A 24650-nucleotide genomic window follows, 5' to 3' on the forward strand; every position below is an offset into this window, starting at 1 on the left:
AAGAGCTGGATTTTGTAAAAGGAATTCGACCACGAAACGGTATATCTGTGGACGTTGTACGTTTACTGAATGATCCCAGTAAAAATAACAGGTGACTTAGGTCTGGCTACAAGCTAGTTGACCGATTCGGTTGTTTATGCAAGCCATTCTATCTTTGCACAATTAAATATTTACGAAACGTCTGCCCGAAAGGATGACGATTTGTTTAAATATCGTGGGTTTTGTACCCTGTGGCAAACACCTTTCGTTTATCCGATACTATTTGCGCTCGAATGCACCGAACGTTAGGTGATCTCTATTATCTCTTTCAATATTAGCTTTCTGCGTTGTTTTATCTTCACTCGCCATAAAAAGTATGCAGTTTGGCAATCGAAACACGTCGATAAAATATATCCACGTCTCCCAATTCCCACATCTCCCAATTCCCACATCTCCCAATTCCCACATCTCCCAATTCCAAAATGTTCCAATTCCCAAATCTTCCAATTCCTAACTCCCTCAATTTCCAAATCTCCTAATTCCCAAATTTCTAATTTCCCAATCTCCCAATTCCCAAATTTCTAATTCCCCAATCTCCCAAATTCCAAATTTCCCAAATTCCAAATCTCCCAAATTCCAAATCTCCCAAATCCCAAATTTCCCAAATTCCAAATCTCTCAATTCCCAAATTTCTAATTCCCCAATCTCCCAAATTCCAAATCTCCCAATTCCCAAGTTTCTAATTCCCCAATCTCCCAAATTCCAAATCTCCCAAATTCCAAATCTCCCAAATTCCAAATCTCCCAAATTCCAAATCTCCCAAATTCCAAATCTCCCAAATTCCAAATCTCCCAAATTCCAAATCTCTCAAATACAAAATCTCCCAAATTCCAAATCTCCCAAATCCCAAATCTCCCAAATTCCAAATCTCCCAAATCCCAAATCTCCCAAATTCCAAATCTCCCAATTCCCAAATTTCTAATTCCCCAATCTCCCAAATTCCAAATCTCCCAAATTCCAAATCTCCTAAATTCCAAATCTCCCAAATTCCAAATCTCCCAAATTCCAAATCTCCCAAATTCCAAATCTCCCAAATTCCAAATCTCCCAAATTCCAAATCTCCCAAATTCCAAATCTCCCAAATTCCAAATCTTTTATTTCCCTGTATGAAGGAAATTGAAGGACATAAATGTGCTGGAGGATGAATCGCGGATGAGCCGCGCTCTCACCGCCATTTCGTGTCACAATGCGTACCACTTAATTGAATCTAATCTCCGGGGACTATTTTAAGACGCGACGTATCTCGCTGCTTAGTATTTGCGATAACGTGACGGAGATGCGGTCTTATTTCTGGACGTGTCGTGACAGTCCTTTTCTGTTCCTACATCGTCATAACCTCCTAGTGACCAAGTCCACTGACCAAACGATACGCCGATGAGTTTGCAGAATCATGCTATCTCTCGGATCCTTTACATCCCCGCTTCGGACTGTCAGAGAAAATGTAATATTGCACTTGGCACATTCTAGCAATTTCGGTCACGCCATTTTCTCTTATAGTTCGTCTGTAATAAAATTTATTAATGGAATATGGTTTGGTGGTGTTTGAATTGATGCTTTTAGCCGATTTCTTTCTTTGACGAGGCCCTAGAAACGAGTTTTCTGCATTTTTTCTTATTTCGTCTCAGTATACACGCAACTATACCAGACGGATCAAATTCCCTGATTCCATTATACTGGGAGATGATGGAGACTCTTCCTCTCTGGCGCCCTAATTTATTTTGTTAAAAGGATATCGTTAGCAAACAATTCTTTAATTTGTGTCTGCTGAATATTTTATTAGTGCAAGTTGAAAAATAAACAAATTCGAGGATCTTGAAAGTTGAGGCATTTGAGTGTTTGAGAATTTCAGGTTCTGAAAATTGGGAGATTTGAAGGTTGAAAGTTTTCATGTGGAAAAATTGAAAATTGCAAATTTGAGGACTTGATCATGTGGACATATGAAAATTTCACAATTGCAAATTTATAAACCTGAGGATGTGGACATGTATACATACGAAAATTTGAAAATTGCAAACCCAGAAACTTGAGGACTTGATCATGTGGACATATAAAAATTTCACAATTGCAAATTTATAAACCTGAGGATGTAGACATACACACATATAAAAATTTGAAAATTGCAAACCAAGAATCTTGAGTACAAAGACATTTACATACATAAAAATGAAAAAATTGCAACTCCTCACATCACCAATTTAAGAAATGCCCCATAAAAATCTACCAAATTAAATAACTTAAAAATTGTTAAAAATTCTCCCTGCAAATTTCGACACAACACCGTATAAAAATATTGACAAATTCCAAAAACGCAGTAAAAGCTTACAATCGATAAAAGGTTGCGGAGCACGATTCTCCGAGCGATTAGCTCCTTTGTTTTAGGGAAACGTGCTATTTGGTTCCACGTGCGACGTGGCCCGAAGCGTTGAAAATAGCCAACGTGTTTTCCGTGCTAGGTTACACAGCACGGCGTGAAAACAAACGAAGAAGCAAGTCCAGTTCATAGGAAGCGTCACGCAACAGGCGTCTGCGATTCGTTTCGCGGCTACGTTTTTGCGTGGTCGCGTTAACGGCCGCGCGATTAAGCGGAGCGACGCTTTTAATTACACGCCGAGCGGTCTGACCTCGAGGACAATTTCCCGGATTGCCGTGTAACCGGAGGGACAAAGTGAACGGCGGTTTGACCGATTCGAGAAACACCGTACACTCGCTTGCAAGGTTCCCTTTGGATGTGGACTTCAATTTTTAAAACTTTTGCAGATTTGGATGGCTGAATTTTATGGTTTACGATTCTTTAAATTTGGCAAATTTTTAGATACTTGGATTTTGTTGTAATTTGTAGGTTTTTAAATTTGTTGATTTGTGTGTTTAGGGATTCTTAGATTTCAGGGTTAAATGCAGGGTCACTCAAGGTTATCGAGGTCCTAGATTTATGTATTTCTAGATTTTTAAATTTCTGGGTCATCAATGTCCTAGATGTTCTTAGACACTCAAATAGCAAGGTCCACAAATTCCTGAATCACTGTATTTCTAGATCTTCGAATTTCCATGTTCTGCAAGTTCTACAGTCCCTTATTGCTAGGTCCCTAAATTTCAAGGTTCCAAATCACCAAAATTCTACGTTTTCAAATTTCTGAATCTCAAAAGTTCTACATCGTCAAATCTCTAAATTTCAATCCAATCAACCTCCAATCCAATCATCCAAATTTGCATTGATCCCCAATTCTCAATCTGACTGATCTCCAAATCCCAAAATTACCAAACACCTGTCTCCAAATTCCTAAACCCTCAAATTCTCCTAAATTCCCCAAATTCTACATTCTCATACTTCTAAGTCCCCAAATTCCTCACCCATCACCTAGCTATCTACCCAAACTCCTAACCTAACCTAAATTAATTCTGTCCAAACTTAATTTGAATTTTTGATTACCCAAACTATTCCCATCCTCAAATTTTCAAAGTCTCCAAAAGCTTTTACCATATTTGCCATATTTTCCCTAGGTACCAGATTTGCTCTTGACTGTACAGAGCATGTTCGCGCCTAATCCAGTTAGCGAACTCGGTCGCAGAAACGAGCTCTCGAGCAGGAGACACCGGCTACGTTAATTGCCAGCGTTAATTTCGTTCCATTTCTCAGCGAACAAACGTCAAACCGTGTCAAGCGATCGATCGAACCTTTTCACGATCTCGGGTAATTAAACCGAATTACTCTGATTCGATGTTGAGACCTGTCCACTTGCATTTTCATAGGCTCTCTCTTAATAGAGATCTTTTCATGCTTCCTAAAAGACTAAATCTAAATGCAAAAGACGTATAATCTAGTTATCTGACTTTTGTTTCGAAATAAAGTTCTGGTAGCACTGGTTTTTGGACTTGTCTAGTTTCTGACAAACTTGACATATACAAGTTTGCTAAGCAACTTGAACCGATAATAGTTGAAAAATGTGCAGAAACCTTTCGATAAACGCGAAGCTGGATTTAATGCATCTAATCAAATTTTTGACCAACAAGCTTGCTTCGAATATGTTAATAGCACACCTATTTTTGTCACTGTAGTTCTAGCAGTAATAACATAAAATTAAACACCTGTTATTATTATTGCGACTAAGTTACTCGGAACAGTCTAGCTTTCTTATCACTGCATGACGCAGTGACGATTAAACCGCCATTTTTTCTAGTAATAATATTCCCGAGTTTTCATTTCTACAAGAGTTTCATTTTCTACAAGATTGCAGCGCGTGCGGTTAATAGAGCGATTATCAGGATTATCGCGCGGTTATCCTCTTTAATCGCGAGGTTTCTGATAAGAGGGCCGCTCCTTGACCGTGCGACAAACGCAACAAAGATAAAACGACGGTAAAACTTTATTCGAGAGACTGCATCGTCTACCGATCGACCCAGTTTCAAGTTCGATTACCCCTACCTTTGCACCCGTCACGATCTATCCGTGTTCATCGGACACCGTGAATAGGTGCAACAACGCGATCAACCAGACAAGCAAGTTTTTTCCGGTCTATGGACTGAATATTATTCGCGCCTATTTCGATCGATATGCTCGAGTTAGCTTCTGGATTTCCTGTTCCCGTTTTGCGCTTCTTCGTTGGTTTGGGAGTTTGGAAGGTGGGAAGTTGAGGGATCTAGGAATTGTATTTGGGGATTTGTAAATGTGTCAAATTAGAGGTTTGGTGATTTGGGAGTTTAGGACTGAAGGTGTGGGTAGTTGGAAATTTTGAGTGATTTAGGGATTTGGGAATTGGGAGTTTGGGGAATGAGGGATTTGGCGATTTAGGAATTTGGGAGGTTTGGAAAATTGGGGTCATGGGGTTTGAAGAGTTGGGAATTCAAGGTTTGAGAATTTGGGGATTTGGAAATTTAGGGTTTGAGAATTTGGGGATTTCGGAGTTGGGGATCTGAGAATTTAGGGTTTGAGAATTTGGAGATTTGGGAATTTGGGATTTGAGAATTTGGGGGTTGAGAAATTAGAAATGTGGGAATTTGGAAATTTGAGAATTTGGGGGTTGAGAAATTAGAAATGTGGGAATTTGGAAATTTTAGAATTTAGTAATGTGGGAATTTGGAAATTTGAGAATTTAGTGATGTGGGAATTTGGAGGTTTGAGAATTTAATAATGTGGGAATTTGGAAATTTTAGAATTTGGGGGTTGAGAAATTAGAAATGTGGGAATTTGGAAATTTGAGAATTTGGGGGTTGAGAAATTAGAAATGTGGGAATTTGGAAATTTTAGAATTTGGGGGTTGAGAAATTAGAAATGTGGGAATTTGGAAATTTGAGAATTTAGTAATATGGGAATTTGGAGGTTTGAGAATTCAATAATGTGAGAATTTGGAAATTCTGGAGTTTGGGGGTTGAAAAATTAGAAATGTGAAAATTTGGAAATTTGAGAATTTGGTGTCCTCAAATCTAAAAGTACAAATGTAATTTCACCCAATTTCAAAAATTTGAAAATTTGAAAGAATCCAAACTTAAGAGACCACATCTACGCCAATGTGAAAACACCGTTCAAGTTGTCGATCTTAGAGTAATCCAGAGTGGAACACCCGCGGACCGATGTCCTTCAACGCGATTCGAATCACGCGGATCCCGAGAGAGTGTGGGCCGATCCGTGGGCGTACGGGCTCGCACGGTGCCCGCTTTCCATCGCGCACCTGACCTTCGTTTCGAACAATAAATTTCAGATTACCTGCCTATTATACGACATTCTCTTGTTGACGTCCGCTACTAATCTACTTGACGCTAATCGAGATAGTCGAAGACTATAAAAAATAGGCTTTCTTCCTCTTATGGTTATCGTGACACGTGCTGAAGTTGGATTTTATCTAACTTTCGTTGGGGTTAGATCATTTCACGATAAATCATCCTGCAATTAGTTTGCTGACTGATGATCTAACGCTCTTGATATAATTACTTGTCTGCTGATTTAATCTAGAAATTAATTTTCTATTTTGTAAGTAAATCTTCTAAACATTGCAGAGATATTTTTTTCTGTTCAGGATCTTTTCATAAATACATTTTTACAAGTTTATTAAAAATGACTAAATATTAAAGATATTACTAATGTATTAGAAATTTATTTTTTCTGTTCAGGATCTTTTGACAAGTACATTTTTACAAGTTTATTAAAAATGACTAAATATTAAAGATATTACTAATGTATTAGAAATTTATTTTTTCTGTTCAGGATCTTTTCACAAGTACATTTTTACAAGTTTATTAAAAATGACTAAATACTAGAAATATTACTAATATATTAGAGATTTCTAGTAGAAGTACACTCAAGGTTATAAAACTGCTTTAAAACTTCTTCAAATGGGAAAGTTCAGGCCATAAACTTGAAAGATTTAAAAGCGTATCGAAATAGTAATCACTGCCGTGGTTAAATAGGAACGCGGTCCACGCTGCATTAAGATCCAAGTACCACCTACACAATCTCGATAAACGAGCAATAATAAATCATGCGATACGTGCTCCAAGTTCAATGCCGAAGCAAAGTGCTAGTCAGCAGACAATAAATTGTGAAACGTTATAAATCCATCGTTCTACGGAAGAAAGAACAGGTGACTCGTTGCAGTTCTACTTCCTTGGTATAGGCCAAGAACATCTTTATCGCGTAACAATTAATCGTTATAAATAGCTATCTCGAGATTGCAACGCTGTTATCCAGACACCAAGTGAAATTAAGATAAATATCAGTGCTGTTGGCTACTTTTTAAAATTATTCTAGTTAAACAGCCTCTTATCGTACTAGCTTGCATAAGGTACACCAGTTTTCAAACCGGAAGGCGTTTCAAATTTTTTAGAAAATACAGCAGCAGTTGGACCAATGATCATAACAGTCGGGGTCCATATGAAATCAGTCAATCAATCAATCAATAAATCAGTCAGCAGCAGTGGAAATACTGGTTGATCACATAGTCACGAGTGTGATATAATAAAAGATCAAGTCTAGCTTAAAATTTTCCTAAAGCTGTCTCAGACTTTCCTTGACATCCAATGAAAATAACCCGAAGAATCCCGCCCGTCAACGCGTTAATTAATGCAAATCATTCGAATTAAAATGGTATTACTCAGAAAACATATTAATAGTTAATTGAAAGGTTACTCCCAAATTAGCGAGTGTTGGCCGATAGCGTATACCGTTTCCGGTGGCTCGCGTCACGCGGTATTCAATGGCGAAGCAATAACGCGAGGAGACAACCCGCCGTTCTCGGAATCTTTTACGAGCGCCAAAAACCTTCGAGTCGTTCGGAACAAGTAGCAGGCCGGCATCGCGATGGTTAGGAGGGACGCGGGGGCGGAGGCGGGGGAGTAGAGGGTGGAAGAAGCCTTTCGAGACCGAGCCCCGGCACTAAATTTGGAACAAGGCTCATATCCAACGTCGCACGATTCGGCACAGGGCGGTGAGAGAGCGTGGCTTGCGACCTAAATACGAAGGGACGATAAGAGAGAGAGAGAGCACCGTTTCTGCGGGGTCACTTCCATGAAACCATCGGACGAAAATAGTTCTCCTTTGTTCGTTCGAGCGTACACGCGGCGTCGAGCACTCGCGAGTTCTTTTGCATCCGGTCCGCTAGTCGGCCTCCCACCGTGAACAATGGGTCACCGCGTGCCTCGCGATCGATCGATCGACCAGGAAGATCGTCCAGGAACACGGTCAGCTTTCCGTGTTTTGCTGCTCGATCCTCTTCAACTTGAGAGATTGCGGGCGAAACAAAGCGGAAGAGCAACTGGTAGCTCTAATACGCTGCTCCATTGTACTCCGGCGTTGCAACGACCAAAAATAGGAAATTGCGAGATGATTCTTCCTAAATATTACATGCAACCTAGGTTAACCCTAGCATTTCATCTTTTGGCACGGGAATTTTGACGTTTGCAAATTTAGTTTTTACGACTTGGAGGGTTACTAGTCTACGTCATTTCATAAGTAGCTACATCTGTATCATTAGCTAGATCATGAGCTTCATTTTCTTTGTAACTCGTGCTAGACCTCTTTTCCAGATTGCACCTAATCTTAATTCTATAACGAAGACTCTTATAATATATAAGACTGTAATATATATTGCAGGCTGGAGACAAACACTGAATTAAGGTTAAGGATCAACTCTGACTTTCAATGAAGCTAAGAGTCTTGGTAAGAGCTAAGAGTTAGACAAAAATCCTAATTGTACCAATGCTTGTTTTGTACCAATGTGGACATCAAATTGTTACACCAAACCTAATCAAATTGTTAAAGAAAATTGTACAGAAATTGCATAGATACCTTGAAGCGAAAACCTAACCTCATTTCTACACCTCACCAATAACTTACAAGAAAACTATCAAAAACAGTAAAAGTAACAAGAATTATTTTTTAAAAAATAAACTTTGTACCCCTAAATTCCTAAAATCTACATCAAGAAGCCTCAAAACGCCATTAAATCATCGGAACGCTGTTAAAGCATCGAAACGCCATAGAGAAGCATTAAAATGGCGCACAGACGGTTCTCCGCTCACGAAATCTGCTTAATCAAGGAAAACAATGAACGCGGTTACGCGAAATGAATCGTTCCAGTGTTCGGCGCACTTAACCGGTTTCGCTATCGTAAATCATAATCCGTGTCCGAAGTTCAAACGCGGACTGGGTCGCCTCCATTCATGCGTCATTGCTCTGGGGGTTAAACGGTCCAAGGAAGTGTTGCGGTGATTTAATCACTTTTGGTTTTATATCGTATCTCTCCACCTAGCCACGTTATTGGCCACGGTAGTTAGATCCAGTTACGATCGTCCTCCACCTTTTTCCAATATCTTGAATCACGAGAGGAGCGGTAAACACGAGACTTTGCTTTCAGCTGGCTGTCCTATCTTTGCTTCCCTCTCGGTTCATCTGTCGATCGGAATCTCGACGATGGACCAATTATCGGACCCGGGAAAAACGGGAAAATCGGAAACGGTGTTCTTAGGATCTTGACGATGAATTGCTCTTAGAGTTAATCGATCGTTTTACTCTTTTGTTACCCTTTCTTCTTGGTTATTCCGGTAGTCGATTGTTGTTGGAAGAGATTAGTAAACCTGGAGGGCCTTTGGGTTATCTTTGCGGAGGTCTAATGTAGCTTTGGATCAGTTTGTGATGTTTGAATTTTAGGAACTTGAGAAATGAGGAACTAGATTTAGAAATCTGAAGATGTACAAGAAGAAGTTTGCAAACCTTATAAATTATGGATTAAAAATTTCAGAATTGGTGATGTAAAAACTTGAGGGAAAATATTTATTTGCTTAGAGATCTAAATACTTAAGAATTTAGGAAGTTCATAGTCAATCATGATGTGTCACACGCCGCATCGTGCAGAAATGACCATCTAATAATACCGGGATAATCGAATAAAGTCGACGTGATGCAATCTAGAAATCGTACAGTTAGAAAAGAAACGAAGCTAGTTCGTGTCAGTTCGATTGAAAAGAAGCACATCGGAGCGCAATAGAAGAAGCCAGGCCACGATTACCTCACGTGAGACAGCTGTGAATCGGCTGATATTACATCAACGTCTAGATACAATGCTGCACCTCTATATACAATGTACAAGTATCGACGCGTCGATTGAACATCGACTCTCGGCAAATATACTTAAATGGTGGAGTTTATCCGTCAAACAGGAAGTCGTTTCCCGAGTGAAACAAGAGATACGAAGGCGTTTAAATTGCCACGACAACGCGACGCCTCGCCGCGATCTCAAGATTAAATATAAATCGAGCGATCGCGTTCAATCGATTAGAGAAACGATCCACATTTATCCTGGAATATTTTTGCACGTTATTTCAGATGTTTCTATTCCGTTTTATTTATCGTTAAGATGGGGGATGGTATTTCCGTCGGCTTTCAATCTTTCATCGGGACATTCTGGTATTAAGGAACGCGGAACGTTCGCAATATTTAACTCTGGAGCTTAATAAATTTCCGTTACAAAGACTCTGTATTAAAACGACGAGTATAAAGGTCAAATTTGTCATTCGACAAATGGATACTTTTTCCAGGACAAGCTTCGCAATGAATCTCTGTGTAATTCCTCCATTCATACACTGCGGATACGCCCCCGAAGGAGCTCTTTAAAGTTCGCGCTGTCATCGGGGTAACGAATTGATCCGTCACGGTTGCATCTTGTATAAGCTATCAAAAGCATCGCGGACGAAGCCAAACAAGAAGCATCGCTACCCACGCAATCTAGAGGAGCTATAACCTTCGAGACGAGCCCGATATCGCTAAATCTCTGCCAAATCTTTACGCAACGTTACACATCAGTTCACGCTTCTTTCGAAAATCGACGGAGCTTGCAAGTGCGTCATGCCAGATGAAGAATAGCGCGACAAATACTTTCGGGTACAGTCAGTTTGTTTACGTAGCTAAGTTGTCTCAATTTTCGCTATCTTCCGATCTTCAGAAGACTTTAACCTCTTCAAGGATACTAAATCATTCACAGAACGGAAATAGAGTTAACAGTTTTGGAAGAGTAATATAAAATAAGTGCAGAAATTTTTGTAAACTAAAGTTGAACTTGAGTTATCTCTAACTCAAGTACGAATCTCGATATTGACATCGGTTTCTCGAGGCCAACGATGATCTCACGAATCATCTACCTAACACGTGTAACACCTGTGTTATCGTAAAACAAAAGACTGCATTTTTCAGTCCTCAACTACGTTCTAGACACTCAGAATAAAGGATGACATTGACACCAAGTGATCTGTTTACTTTTCTAGTTACCTAATAACGGAGTTGCCTAGGATCCCAAGAACGGGGTGTGGATAGTAACGCAGCCTCCAGCCTTGACATTGTCCCCGGTTACCTCGCGCTTACGTAATCCGCAGCCAACGGACCAACCACGTGCTAATGCAGCACACGCCTAATGTGGTTTGCTCGCGTGGTGGCTAGCTCGATACGTGCACGCTTGTGTGCACGCTTGTGTGCATACGTGCTCGTGTCACCGCAGCCGACTGCTGGCTTTGTAGACGTCGCGTGAATCACAAACGCGTCCACCGCGTTTCGATTAAGAGGAACACGCGTTTAATTAGAGGCGGTCGCGAATTCCGCATCCTCTGAACCAGGAACTCTCTTCGCCAGGAAGAGCCTCGATCGATTCCGACCGATGATAGGCAAATTAAAGGACACGGAACAGGGATATGCAAACAGGGTTGGAACACTAGTAGCTGCAGGTGCTGTTAAGGTTGTTGGGGAGTGGTTGGTATTGGGTCTGAGGATGTTAGAATGCTTTGATGAGGTCTATGTGGGGAAGGCGGGTCAGTGGGATTTTAGGGATTTGAGGAGTTGAGGAGATTAGGTTTGGAGATTTGAGGTTTTGGGGATTTATGAGGTTGGGGAGGTTAGGGATTTGGAGATTTGGGGATTTGGAGATTTGGAGATGTGGAGACTTGGGAATTAGGGACATGGGAATTGGGCGCTTGGGAATTGGAGGGTTGAGAATTGGAAAATTTGGGAATAGGGGATTTGGGAATTGGGCGCTTGGGAATTGGAGGGTTGAGAATTGGGAAATTTGAGAATAGGGGATTTGGGAATTGGGCACTTGGGAATTGGAGGGTTGAGAATTGGGAAATTTGGGAATTAGAAGGTTTGGGAATTGGGAGATTTGGAAATTGGGGGGTTGGGAATTGGGAAATTTGGGAATAGGAGATTTGGGAATTGGGCGCTTGGGAATTGGGGGGTTGGGAATTGGGAAATTTGGGAATAGGAGATTTGGGAATTGGGCGCTTGGGAATTGGGGGGTTGGGAATTGGGAAATTTGGGAATAGGGGATTTGGGAATTAGGAGATTTGGGAATTGGGCGCTTGGGAATTGGACGCTTGGGAATTGGGAGGTTGAGAATTGAGTAATGTGGGAATAGGGGATTTGGGAATTGGGCGCTTGGGAATTGGGGGGTTGGGAATTGGGAAATTTGGGAATAGGGGATTTGGGGATTAGGAGGTTTGGGAATTGGAAGATTTGAAAATTGAGCGCTTGGGAATTGGGCGCTTGGGAATTGGGGGGTTGAGAATTGGGAAATTTGGGAATATGGGATTTGGGAATTCGGAGGTTTGAGAATTGGGAGATTTGGAAATTGGGCGCTTGGGAATTGGGCACTTGGCAATTGGGCGCTTGGGAATTGGGGGGTTGAGAATTGGGAAATTTGGGAATAGGGGATTTGGGAATTCGGAGATTTGGAAATTGGAAGATTTGGAAATTGGGGGATCTGGGAATTCAGAGAGTTTGAAATTCCGAAATTTGGGAATTGGGAAATTTGGGAACTTGAAGGTTCATTAATTTGGAGACTTGAAAATTTCAGTATTTACAAACTTAAAAAAATAAAAAAATTTGAAATCATTGCTAATTTACAATCATGTCAAGTTAAGTAAGTTTGAGAATTCAGAAACTTGAAAAAAAGTAAACCAGCAAATGCATTCGTTACAAAATTCGAACCCAGTTAACAGTTAATAACATCGTAAAGTTTGATCGTCGATTACCGTTTATCAGGGAATATGACGGCACGCGGAAATTATCGGTGTGAATATCGGTTGGAGACGTAGCGCTCGATCGCTCCCGTTCGCTGCGGGATTAGGTCCGTGCATAAAATAGCATACTAAACTGGAAGTTTAATCGAGTTTACCGTGTTAATTACAACCGGGCAACTCGATCAATCGCTCGCTGATACATTACTACTACCCTGTTATATTTCCCACAGCGTTTTTACGATTACAAGAGAAAGCTGTGATCTGAAGTATACTTCAAAACGTCACGTTTCGCAAGGTATCCACGTGGTGCCGATACAGTTATCCGAAATTGGGGTGCGGAGGATGTTGTGGGTGGCTGAAGACTCTTGGACGAATAACAACAATGGCAGAATTGATTCATGCATAAAACATGATACGCCGACTACTCTTGTGACACTTCTCGTTTGCACAAGTGTATGCATGTAATCGATGCGCTGCCCACTCCTTTTGCATTTGTTACGATCAACGTTTCTCGAGTCGGTGTTTCGCATATGCATGTTTATTACGTAACCGACACACCGCGAGCTGCACAATTAAGCGTTGATTCATTTAAACGGATCACCTTTTCCGGGCTAATTGTAAGCGTTTAAGGAGCTCATATATTACAAATCCATCAAACTATACACATTCCTCTGCTTTTTTGTTTGACTTTCTTCACAAGAGTACAATCTAAGCTTCTGTGGTGAGGTACCAGTACATATCATGCTTTTAAGACTCTCAAATATGTGACGAATCCATCAAATGCGACTACACTTGTTTCTGTATATTTCACATTCGACTTTTCTTACAGGACTACAACCCAAACTTCTATGGTGAGGCACCAGTACATATGATGCTTTTAAGACTCTCAAATATGTGACAAATCCACAAAATGCAACTACACTTGTTTCTGTATGTCTCACATTCGACTTTTCTTACAGGACTACAATCTAAACTTCTATGGTGAAGTACCAGTACATATGATGCTTTCAAGACTCTCAAATATGTGACAAATCCACCAAATGCAACTACACTTGTTTCTGTATGTCTCACATTCGACTTTTCTTACAGGACTACAATCTAAACTTCTATGGTGAGGTACCAGTACATATGATGCTTTTAAGACTCTCAAATACGTGACGAATCCATCAAATGCAACTACACTTGTTTCTGTATATTTCACATTCGACTTTCTTCACAAGAGTTCAACCTAAACTTCTGTGATCAAGTCTGGTACCTTTAACGCTAAACCTACAGATATAATGTCTACTTAATTTGAAATTAAAAATGAAGTTAAAAAATAAATAAACAAACGACGAAACATAAATTAGTACACACATTTATTTTTAATCTTGATGAAAATCAATGTTGATTTTAAAAAATGTATTTTCACAAAACGTGTAGCTAATAATAAGAAACTTGTGGAGCGGTCATTTGACCAGTTAGTAATTTATTATCAAAGTATTCACTTATCTGTCAAAACCATCAAAGTACACATATTTCTGTGTATGACCAATAAACTTAATTTTTTGTAACCCACTTGAAAAGCTATGATAACAATCAAAAGACAGGAAATTCTGTTTGTCCGACTATGAAGTAGATAACATTGATGAATTAATCCATTGATAATTCGCCAAAGGAATGCAAAGTCGTAAGTCTTATCTGTATTATTCGGTGCATTCGCAATTCGATTACGATCACAAAAGCCGTTCGATTATCGGCGCATAATTCTGTTTACGTGCAGTTGACAATCGACGGAGAAAACGTAGGAAACAATTACGTAAACCGAAGGAGGCAAATGGCAGATTAGCGAGGTCGCGTTATCGACGTTGAACCGTTAAAAACCGTTTGCATCGAGCGACCAAAATTTCTGAACGAGCAGACACGCGGACAACTGACGTTCCGATAAACGGTCGTACGATAGTCGATTAGCGAGCTACGAAACAAGCATTCGACTGATAAGAATTTTGTTTTTTAACCTCGGTGCCGCTGTGTCTGCTCGTGCCGTCGTTATCTAATAATTAACGAGCTGCTTAGCAAAAATCTGCTCGTCTGTTGTGCCACCACTAGCTTACGTAAGCAATTACCACGTGAACGTAATTGTCTAGAACGATGCTGGTACCGTTCGACGGAGAATAAAATGGAACGTGCGAACGTGCCAAACACTTTCGACTTCGGTTTCAGTACTTTTGCTTGGGAGTAATGGTATTTCGGTAATGGTTGCTTGAAATATTAACTGTAATTTAAGTTGGGATTTTAGGAATGTTACTTGGGATTTTAGAGTTGGAATTGGCGGATTTGGGAAGTGGGAGATTTGGGGATTGGGAAATTTGGGAATAAGGGACTTGAGAATTAGGGGTTTGGGAATTGAGAAGTTTGGGAATAGGGGATTTGGGAATTGGGGATGTGAGAATTGGCAAATTTGAGGATGGGAGTTTGGGAATTGGAGGGTTGAGAACTAGCAAATTTGAGAGTTGGGAGATTTAGGAATTGGAAGATTTGGGAATTGAGGGATTTGGGAATTGGGAGATTTGGGAATTGGAAAATTTGAGAGTTGGGGGATTTGGAAATTGGAAGATTTGGAATTTGAGAGATTTGGGAATTGGGAAATTTAGGAATTGGAAGATTTGAGAGTTGGGGGATTTGGGAATTGGAAGATTTGGAATTTGGAAAATTTGGAATTTGGGAGATTTGGGAATTGGAAAATTTGGGAATTTGGAAATTTGGGAATTGCAAAATTTGGAAATTGGAAAATTTGGAAATTGGAAAATTTGGGAATTGGGAAATTTGGGAATTGCAAAATTTGGAAATTGGAAAATATGGAAATTGGAAAATTTGGAAATGGGAAAATTTGGAAATTGGAAAATTTGGAATTTGGAATTTGGAAAATTTGGAAATTGGAAAATTTGGAAATTGGAAAATTTGGAAATTGGAAAATTTGGAAATTGGAAAATTTCGAATTTGGAAATTTGGGAATTGCAAAATTTGGAAATTGGAAAATTTCGAATTTGGAAATTTGGGAATTGCAAAATTTGGAAATTGGAAAATTTGGAAATTGGAAAATTTCGAATTTGGAAATTTGGGAATTGCAAAATTTGGAAATTGGAAAATTTCGAATTTGGAAATTTGGGAATTGCAAAATTTGGAAATTGGAAAATTTCGAATTTGGAAATTTGGGAATTGCAAAATTTGAAAATTTGAAAATTGGAAAATTGGAAAATTTGGAAATTAGAAAATTTGAGTACTATCTTAGAATATTAACTACACTTTAACTTAGGATTTTACCAATATTTTAGCTTGACATTTCTCTATTTTAATTTACAACTTCATGAGTTTAAAATGTTAAGGCTATTTAATGTTTTTGACTCATAGAGTGACTTTTGCTATACGACATGTGTTTCAGCACAGCAAACGTGTATTCTGAAATAACGATGATGTAGATATATTGATCGCCTGTCTCTATTAGATTGCGACGCGTTACATCGCGTGATTAACACGGTGACCGCTACAGTGAAAATTGACGTATGTGGTCAGACACGTTATAATAGTGGTTCTCAACTACTGACACGAGCACCGCTGATATAAGCTTCACGAGAGATAGCGAATGTTCTGCGCGGTAGTTATCGCAATTTCATCATTAAAAATATTTTAAGTGGTAAAAATACTGGGACGAAACTTCAGTTACAATCTGTACGTTTAAAAGAAAATTTGCAGCAAAAATAGGTTAGGTTAGGTTTATCAAATGGACACAATTATAATAAATTAGATTTATATGTTAATAGTTAGATACATATGTGTTGATGGTACATGTATGATTGCTCTACTAGAAACAAGACAAAAAATATACATGTATGTATAATAGTAACTTGTGTGTAATGTATGTATAATACTAACATGTATGTAATGTATGCATAAAAGTAACATATATGTAATGTATCTATTATAAGTAATTAATAATCATATACATATGTATTGATGATACATGTATGATTATTCCATTAGAAACAAGACAAAAAAAATACATGTATGTGTAATAATAACTTGTGTGTAATGTATGTATAATACTAACATGTATGTAATGTATGTATAAAAGTAACATATATGTAATGTATCTATTATAAGTAATAATCATATACATATGTATTGATGGTACATGTATGATTATTCCATTAGAAACAAGACAAAAAATATACATGTATGTGTAATAATAACATGTGTGTAATGTATGTATAATAGTAACATGTATGTAATGTATCTATTATAAGTAACTAATAATCATATACACATGTGTTGATGGTACATGTACGATTATTGCACTAAAAACAAGATAAGAAATATACATGTGTGTATAATAGTAACATGTATGTAATCTATAATGTACACATATGTGTTATGAGTAATATGTTCAACATCACAGTAAAAACTGACGTCTGTAGTCAGACACTATAATACACTTAATCTTGTAATTTCATCTTTTAATCTATTACTGTCGCTATCTGAACATTGAAAATCCTCAAAAGTTCTTTCTGTTTATTCCTACTATAAATAACTGATATAATACTCCTACTCTAAATAAATTAAAATTGACTTTATCAAAATTTTAAATACATCATGTACCTGTCATAAAAATTCTTCCTGTCGAAACGTTTCAATGTTACTTCAATGTTACCCACACAAAAATATTTAAAAACGAGAGACAAAATATTTAAAAATTTCAAAATGCCTGTAGATTTCGAAGAAGTTATGAGGAAAGAAGCGGTTCTTTTCCGAGTAAAAGGAGGGTAAAACGGTGTCGGAGGATGATTCTCGTGCATCAACGGTGTCATTCGTGACTGTCGTGAGCAATTTCCCGACACGCGATCGTAATCGCGGCTATCGCCGAATTGAATTGGTTTGCGTTGCAGGTAGGTTCTCTAACTGGAAGAGAACACGGCACGTGTCACGATCAAAAGAAAAATGCCGCTCGCGTTTCCGAAACGCTGATCTCAGCTTGGAACGGGCACGAACGCAAACGTGTTCGAGTTATCGCCGTGTCACACAGTGTATCGTTTGACTAATCTAGCGGGACAAAAATCAATTTTGCAACTTCCACAGATATGTTCACTGACATTATAGTAGAATGTCCATTTTATAAGAAAATATCAATATTAATGTAAAAAACAATATGTAATGATCTGTTAATAGTATCTGAAGATCTTTGCTTCTATGAGCATTTTTTCCGTGCTTGTGATTTTTCTTAGTCTATGTCAGCATCAGGTTAGGTCTGCATTAGGTTAGGTTAGCATTGCGCTAGATCAGCATCAGGTTAGGTCAGCATTAGGTTAGGCCTTCATCAGGTTAACTGTTAAATAATTTTGCAAATATGTATAATCATTAATGTTTAACGAAATATCATGTGTTTGATTAATGAAAAACCAATAAAACGAAAGATAATCAGTATTTCTTTGAAGCAGGATTTTTGTCTCGCTAGATTGGCTAAACGACACACTGTGGGTCGGATCGTTACACGGTGTTTCGCCAGGAGATAAATTACCGATCGAAAGAACGGCGCGTGCCGTTCGAAATAGTTTTCAGTCAAATCGTTGGCCAGTGTGAAAATATCCATCGCAGAAATAGACGTTGAAAAGGCCGCGGGATATTTATATTAGCGGAGGAAATGTACTGAAACGCATCGTAAACACCCGCTATAGAATTGACATTTGCGAAAATCTTCCTCGTGATTGGATCGGTGATGTAAGACTTCGAGAAAAAAATGAACAGAGCGTTCTGTGACGCGATGCTACGTCATCGTGAGTTAAAGCTTGCAGTAATTCTGATCTGTTTGTAGGAAGAAATAACATGTCACGCATACGTCATTGTACGTCATTGTAGCTTACATATGTAGTAAAACTTCACTTCAAAGTCAATTAGCTGATTGCCATGATAGAACCAAACTTGTTCATTTTTAACACGTGGTTCAAGGAAAATGTTTAGAATAATGCAATTAGTGAGATACTTGATAATCAATAGTTTTGTCTGGCACACCAGACATGGCTATTACTGTGACAATCGATACGGTGTACATATTGATTTCTGTAACGGGATGTTTAAGATATGACACTTCGATCATCGACTTTAAACCAGAATTTAATTATTGAAATTGAATATTTCAGCGAGGTTATTGAATTTTATATTGCATTGTTATGTTATATTAATATAAAGTAGCACGCTGACAGGAATTTATTAACTGACCTAACTTGATCATCTTTATGATGAATAATTTTAATATGTTGTAATTTTGATTTATCACAATTTTCATTGCCATTGTGTTGATCTGCAATTGTCACTCGATAACATTAATAAAATTCGTTACAAAATTTATTACAAAATTCACTACAAAATTCGTTATAAAATTCATTATAAAATTCATTATAAAATTCACCACAAAATTCATTGAAAAATGCATTGAAAAATTCAGTACAAAATTCAAGTACAAAATTCATTCAAAAATTCAACAAAAAATTCAGTACAAAGTTTATTATAAAATTCATTAACAAAATTCTTTATAAAATTCATAAAAATAATTCAATACAAAATTCATTGAAAAATTCATTAAAAAATTCAGTACAAAATTCAAGTACAAAATTCCTTATAAAATTCATTTAACAAATTCAACAAAAAATTCAGTACAAAATTCATTATAAAATTCATTAACAAAATTCTTTATAAAATTCATAAAAAAAATTCAATACAAAACTCATTAAAAAATTCATTAAAAAATTCACTACAAAATTCATTGAAAAATTCATTGAAAAATTCATTAAAAAATTCATTAAAAAATTCCCTACAAAATTCATAATAAAATTACTAATGTGCAATAGCAAAACAAAAATGGACTAAAGAGAATTACATATCAAAGTCACGAATACATCGCCCGTTAAAGTCCACGTGTTAATTGTCCGTTGACGTCACATGAAAACATGAATCACTGTCTCAAGTTAACGCGTTGACGTTTAAAAAAAGAGACAGAAAATTATGGTCTACTTTCGAACATTCATTCCAGTTTCTACTATCAAGCCCATGAAGATTTGCATAGTATGCGATGGCCTACGGTATAATGTTTCAGCACCAGGGAAACCTACTTTAGGAATAGATTCACCACTTAAAGACAATAAAAGAATGCACGTACGACCTATTTATCTAGAAACGCTAGCTCGTGCTGTGAGCCCTTCCATCAACGGTGCTCGCGAGTTCGATCGATTCCGATGTTCGAGATCCATTTAGATAAGGCTTATTCATCGGTAACTTCAAAACACGCTATTTTGAAGTTTCCTTCACTTTTTAATGAATTAGGTACTTTCAAACCTGCAATTTATGTTCAAGGTTCAACAAAACTGTGAAAATTGTGTGATCACTTTCATTGTGAGTTATTTGACAGATGTGGAGAGATTTACAACATGTGATGTCGACATTTCAGTACCGTCAAATCTTGAGGACCTTGAAATATTAAAATTATAATCTACAAGATAGTAAAATACAATCTACAAGATAGCTAAAGAATACTAAAGAAGGATACAAAGAATATGACCAGTCAGACAATTAACATACGCTGTCAATATTACAACCGTGAACATATCGATAAAATCTCCTCGAATTTCCCTCCTGTCAATAAATCTGTAAAACCTTGAAATGTTGACAGTGATCATACTCCGCACTCGATTGTGAAGTATTGCTTTTAAGTTGAAGAATACTAGAGACTTATTGATCAAATTACTGTAGTGAAACTAAAATGAGGTCACCCGCTGGCAAAATGATCTATCCTTAGCCTTATCTCGTTCTCTGAGCCACGTGTTCGGATACGGCGATGGAACAAAGTGTCGATCGAAGCCTACGGCTTATAAGATAGAACATACGGTCTGTGTTCACACAGGCGTATACTACTTGTACTCTTCTAGCACGAGTGTACCTCGTGCGATCGTCAACCTATATCCGACTAAAAATAAGTGACACGACTGCCACTGCGAAAATTGCCATGAGACTTAACACGCGTTCGAACACTTATGATTAATGGTACTGATATTGGCTCTTTGGGATCATTGAAATTTTTATTCGATCTCAAAGTTTGGTATTTGGGGAGGGGACTTTGGAATTTTGGGACGATGGAAGCTTTGGGGTTTGGGATTTAAAAATTTTTTAGTTTTGGAATATTGGAATGTGGTAATGCGGGAATGTTGAAATGTGGGAGTGTTGGAATGTTGAAATCTTGGAATTGTGGAATATTGGAATTGTGGAGTGTTGAAATTGTGGAATATTGGAATTGTGAAATATTGGAATTGTGTAGTGTTGGAATTGTGGAATATTGGAATTGTGGAGCGTTGGAATTGTGGAGTGCTGGAATTGTGGAATATTGGAATTGTGGAGTATTGAAATTGTGGAATGTTGGAATTGTGGAGTGTTGGAATTGTGAAGTGTTGGAATTGTGGAGTGTTGGAATTGTGGAATATTGGAATTGTGGAGTGTTGAAATTGTGGAGTGTTGGAATTGTGGAGTGCTGGAATTGTGGAATATTGGAATTGTGGAGTGTTGGAATTGTGAAGTGTTGGAATTGTGGAGTGTTGGAATTGTGGAGTGTTGGAATTGTAGAATATTGGAATTGTGGAGTATTGGAATTGTGGAGTGCTGGAATTGTGGAATATTGGAATTGTGGAGTGTTGGAATTGTGAAGTGTTGGAATTGTGAAATATTGGAATTGTGGAGTGTTGGAATTGTGGAGTATTGGAATTGTGGAATATTGGAATTGTGGAGTGTTGGAATTGTGGAGTGTTGGAATTGTGGAATATTGGAATTGTGGAGTGTTGAAATTGTGAAATATTGAATTGTGGAGTACTGGAATTGTGGAATATTGGAATATTGGAATTATGGAATTGTGGAATGTTGATATTTTAGAATTTCGAACCTTTCGAATGCAACAAATTTGAAACCACTGTATCTTTCAAAATTTGACACTTTATTATCTTGAAATTATTAAACTTTAAAATTCCAAAATCATCAAACTTGAAACCTCCACACTTTCACGTCTCTCCAGCTCATAAAAATAGTGCAATACAAGTAAATATTTCTCCCAAAACTACAAATGCACCGTGAAAAATACCATCCTCCAATCAGATTCACAGAAGTTCGGAAATTCCCAGCGGAGATAGAACGTTCAAACATTAGAGCAACAGCAGATATTCTACGATAAAATCGTCGAATAATTATTTATCATATCTGTAAGCTTTCTTCGAGTTGGCTATTGGCTTCGCTTGATTGTCACAGCCTCGAGGCTGTCAACGGAATCGTCCGTGCAATAAAGAGCGACTAATAAAGCGATAAGCGTCTCGTTCTCGAATTACCAGCGACGCGATGTGCATGCATGCAGTTGTAGTTCGCTGCATGCTCGCGGTTACGTAAAGTAAATCCTCTCGCAACGAGCGTGCTCTGTAGAACATTCGAAACCGACGAATTCGCGTGTATCGAGCACACTCATAACAACGCCGGATTAAAACCTACGATAAATCATCGATTGGCCCTGAAGATAAGCAGCTATTTTAGCCGGTCAATGTACGATGAACCATATTTTTAGACCTTCGGGTTGATTGTTCGAGGACGAACAATATTCGAGGCATTTCGGTGACTTTTCTATAGGATGTTTATTTTTTACATATTCGCCATTTTTGTCTTCCACAATATTTTCAGTATAAAACTTGTCTCTATAAAACTTGTCTTGGTGCTAATATAAATTGGCCTTCAATTTTTACGAGTAGAAATAAGATAGAGGAGGATGAGACAAATATTTGCAAACTTTTATTGTAGTTTGTAAAGACTAATATGTTTGTAACAAACTGTAACCCTGTAAGCCCCATATATTATTAATAATTACTGTCTTTCAGAGTCTGTTTTATCCGAAGACATTTATTAGAAACGCCGCAGATATCTCGAGGTGTACACACTATGTGTTTGATGAGACGCTGTCATTAAGCAGAATTGCTCCGGCTTTCAGGATGAATGATACTTTATTTGTCGCACAGGAAGTCGTTACCCTATCAGCCGCGCAGATGGAACACCCAAGTAAATAATCATGATTAGCCCCCTCTCCTTTCGCATAGCGTGTAACAACAGATGTTTTCGTCGTTTTTATTTCTTTTTTTCATTCGTCGTATGCGCACGGAGTTGGTTACGCTGGCTGCATCGACGATTACCGCAAACGATTATGCGGCGGAAGCAACAAGTTCGCGTAACGAGTGTTTTCCAAAGCGATACGAAAATTCAATATTCCGAGGCGATAAAAAAAGCGGCAAACAAAAATGTAGAAAGAATTCGTATAAACGATCGCGCGACCTCGCTTCTGTTTTTAGCGGGCCTCGCCTCGGATCGGCGTTAACGTAACCGATTTCGCGTAAACATTCGCGATCGCTTCGCACTTCGTCGTATCTCGAGAGATCTAGCTTACTATTTGTAAACACTGTCGCCAACGTTCTACGTATCATTTCGCCGAGCTCTGATAACGGTACACACTCGTTGATTTCTAATGGCATTCCACGACGGAGAACATACGCCCGCGAACAAGGTTAAACAGAACAAACGTTCGCTGTGAAATCATTCGCCGATGAAATGGCTGCGAATAACGAGCTCGTTTCATTGCGGATTTACAGGGTGAAGTATTCGACTGGAGAATTATGTTCTTTGTATATGATGGAGATAGGGATCGATGAAAATATCAAGTATTTATTATTGTATTAAGATATGGAGTCTCTAGTGGGGAACCAGAGGCACTCTAATTACGTCAATCTGGTCCCCAAAGATTTCTATGTTCTGAAGTTATTACTTAGATTACTACGTAACCCTTATTTCCCTTATTAAATCCTCCCCAAATTCCTATTTGTAAATAACTACATGTCTAGGTAGAAATATACTGACATGCCTGTGTCTTGAAATTTTTATGATCCCAGATTCCTACGTCCTCGGATCTACATCCCTAAACTACTTGTACAAATAGCTATGTCCCGAAATCTTCATGTTCCCACATTCTTATGTGCTGAGATCTTTGTATTCCTAAATCACTACATGTCCAAATACCTATGTCCTCCACTTTCTACGCCTCCAAATTTCTATGTCCTCTACTTCCGACGTCACCAAGTTTCTATGACTTCCACTTCCTACGTCACCAAGTTCCTATGACCTTCACTTCCTACGCCTCGAATCCCTATGTCCTCCACTTCCTACGCTTCGAATCCCTATGTCCTCCACTTCCAACACTCCAAATCCCTATGTCCTCCACTTCCTACGCTCTAAATTCCCATGTCCTCCACTTTCCACGTCCCCGAATCCCTATGTTCTCCACTTTCCACGTCCCCGAATCCCTATGTTCTCCACTTTCCACATCCCCGAATCCCTATGTCCTCCACTTCCTACGTCACCAAATTCCTATGACCTCCACTTCCTACGCCTCGAATCCCTATGTCCTCCACTTCCAACACTCCAAATCCCTATGTCCTCCACTTCCAACGCTCCAAATTCCTATGCCCTCCACTTTCCACATCCCCGAATCCCTATGTCCTCCACTTTCCACGTCACCGAATCCCTATGTTCTCCACTTTCTACGTCCCCCAATCCCTGCATGCCCCATACCCACATCTCGAGATCCACACATTCTCAGATTCCTCCATTCCCAAATCCCTATATCACATCCCTTGAAAACCTTGAAACCCTCAAACCCCAAATTTCTAAATCCTCAACTCCTCAAATATTCAAATCCTCACATCCTCACATCCTCACATCCCCACATCTCTACATCTTCCTCCATTTACCAAAACCCCCACAATCCCCAAATGAAAGTAAAATACCAGAAACGTAATTAATAACGGGATATAGAAATTGAAATTTGCAATCGTTAACGTCGGTATGCGAGTGGAATTTTCTGGCGATGAACGAGCCGGTTTCTCAGCTTCGCAGAATGCAGTTACGTAAAAGAGCATCTTTGCAAGTGTTCAACAATACGGTCCCGCGAATACGTGGAAACTCCTGTGCATGACTGGCCGAGTAATTTCCGAGGCCATTTTCTAGACACGAGGGAAACGCGCGACGCG

General features: G+C 38.5%; 1 protein-coding gene across 1 annotated transcript in view; it reads right to left on the reverse strand.

The window, feature by feature from the left end:
* The window catches only part of LOC100879481 (uncharacterized), a 73735-nt gene that overhangs the window by 20928 nt on the left and 28157 nt on the right, over positions 1-24650 (reverse strand). The window lies entirely within an intron of this gene.

Source organism: Megachile rotundata, chromosome 12, assembly GCF_050947335.1.
Source record: "Megachile rotundata isolate GNS110a chromosome 12, iyMegRotu1, whole genome shotgun sequence".
Lineage (NCBI taxonomy): Eukaryota > Metazoa > Arthropoda > Insecta > Hymenoptera > Megachilidae > Megachile > Megachile rotundata.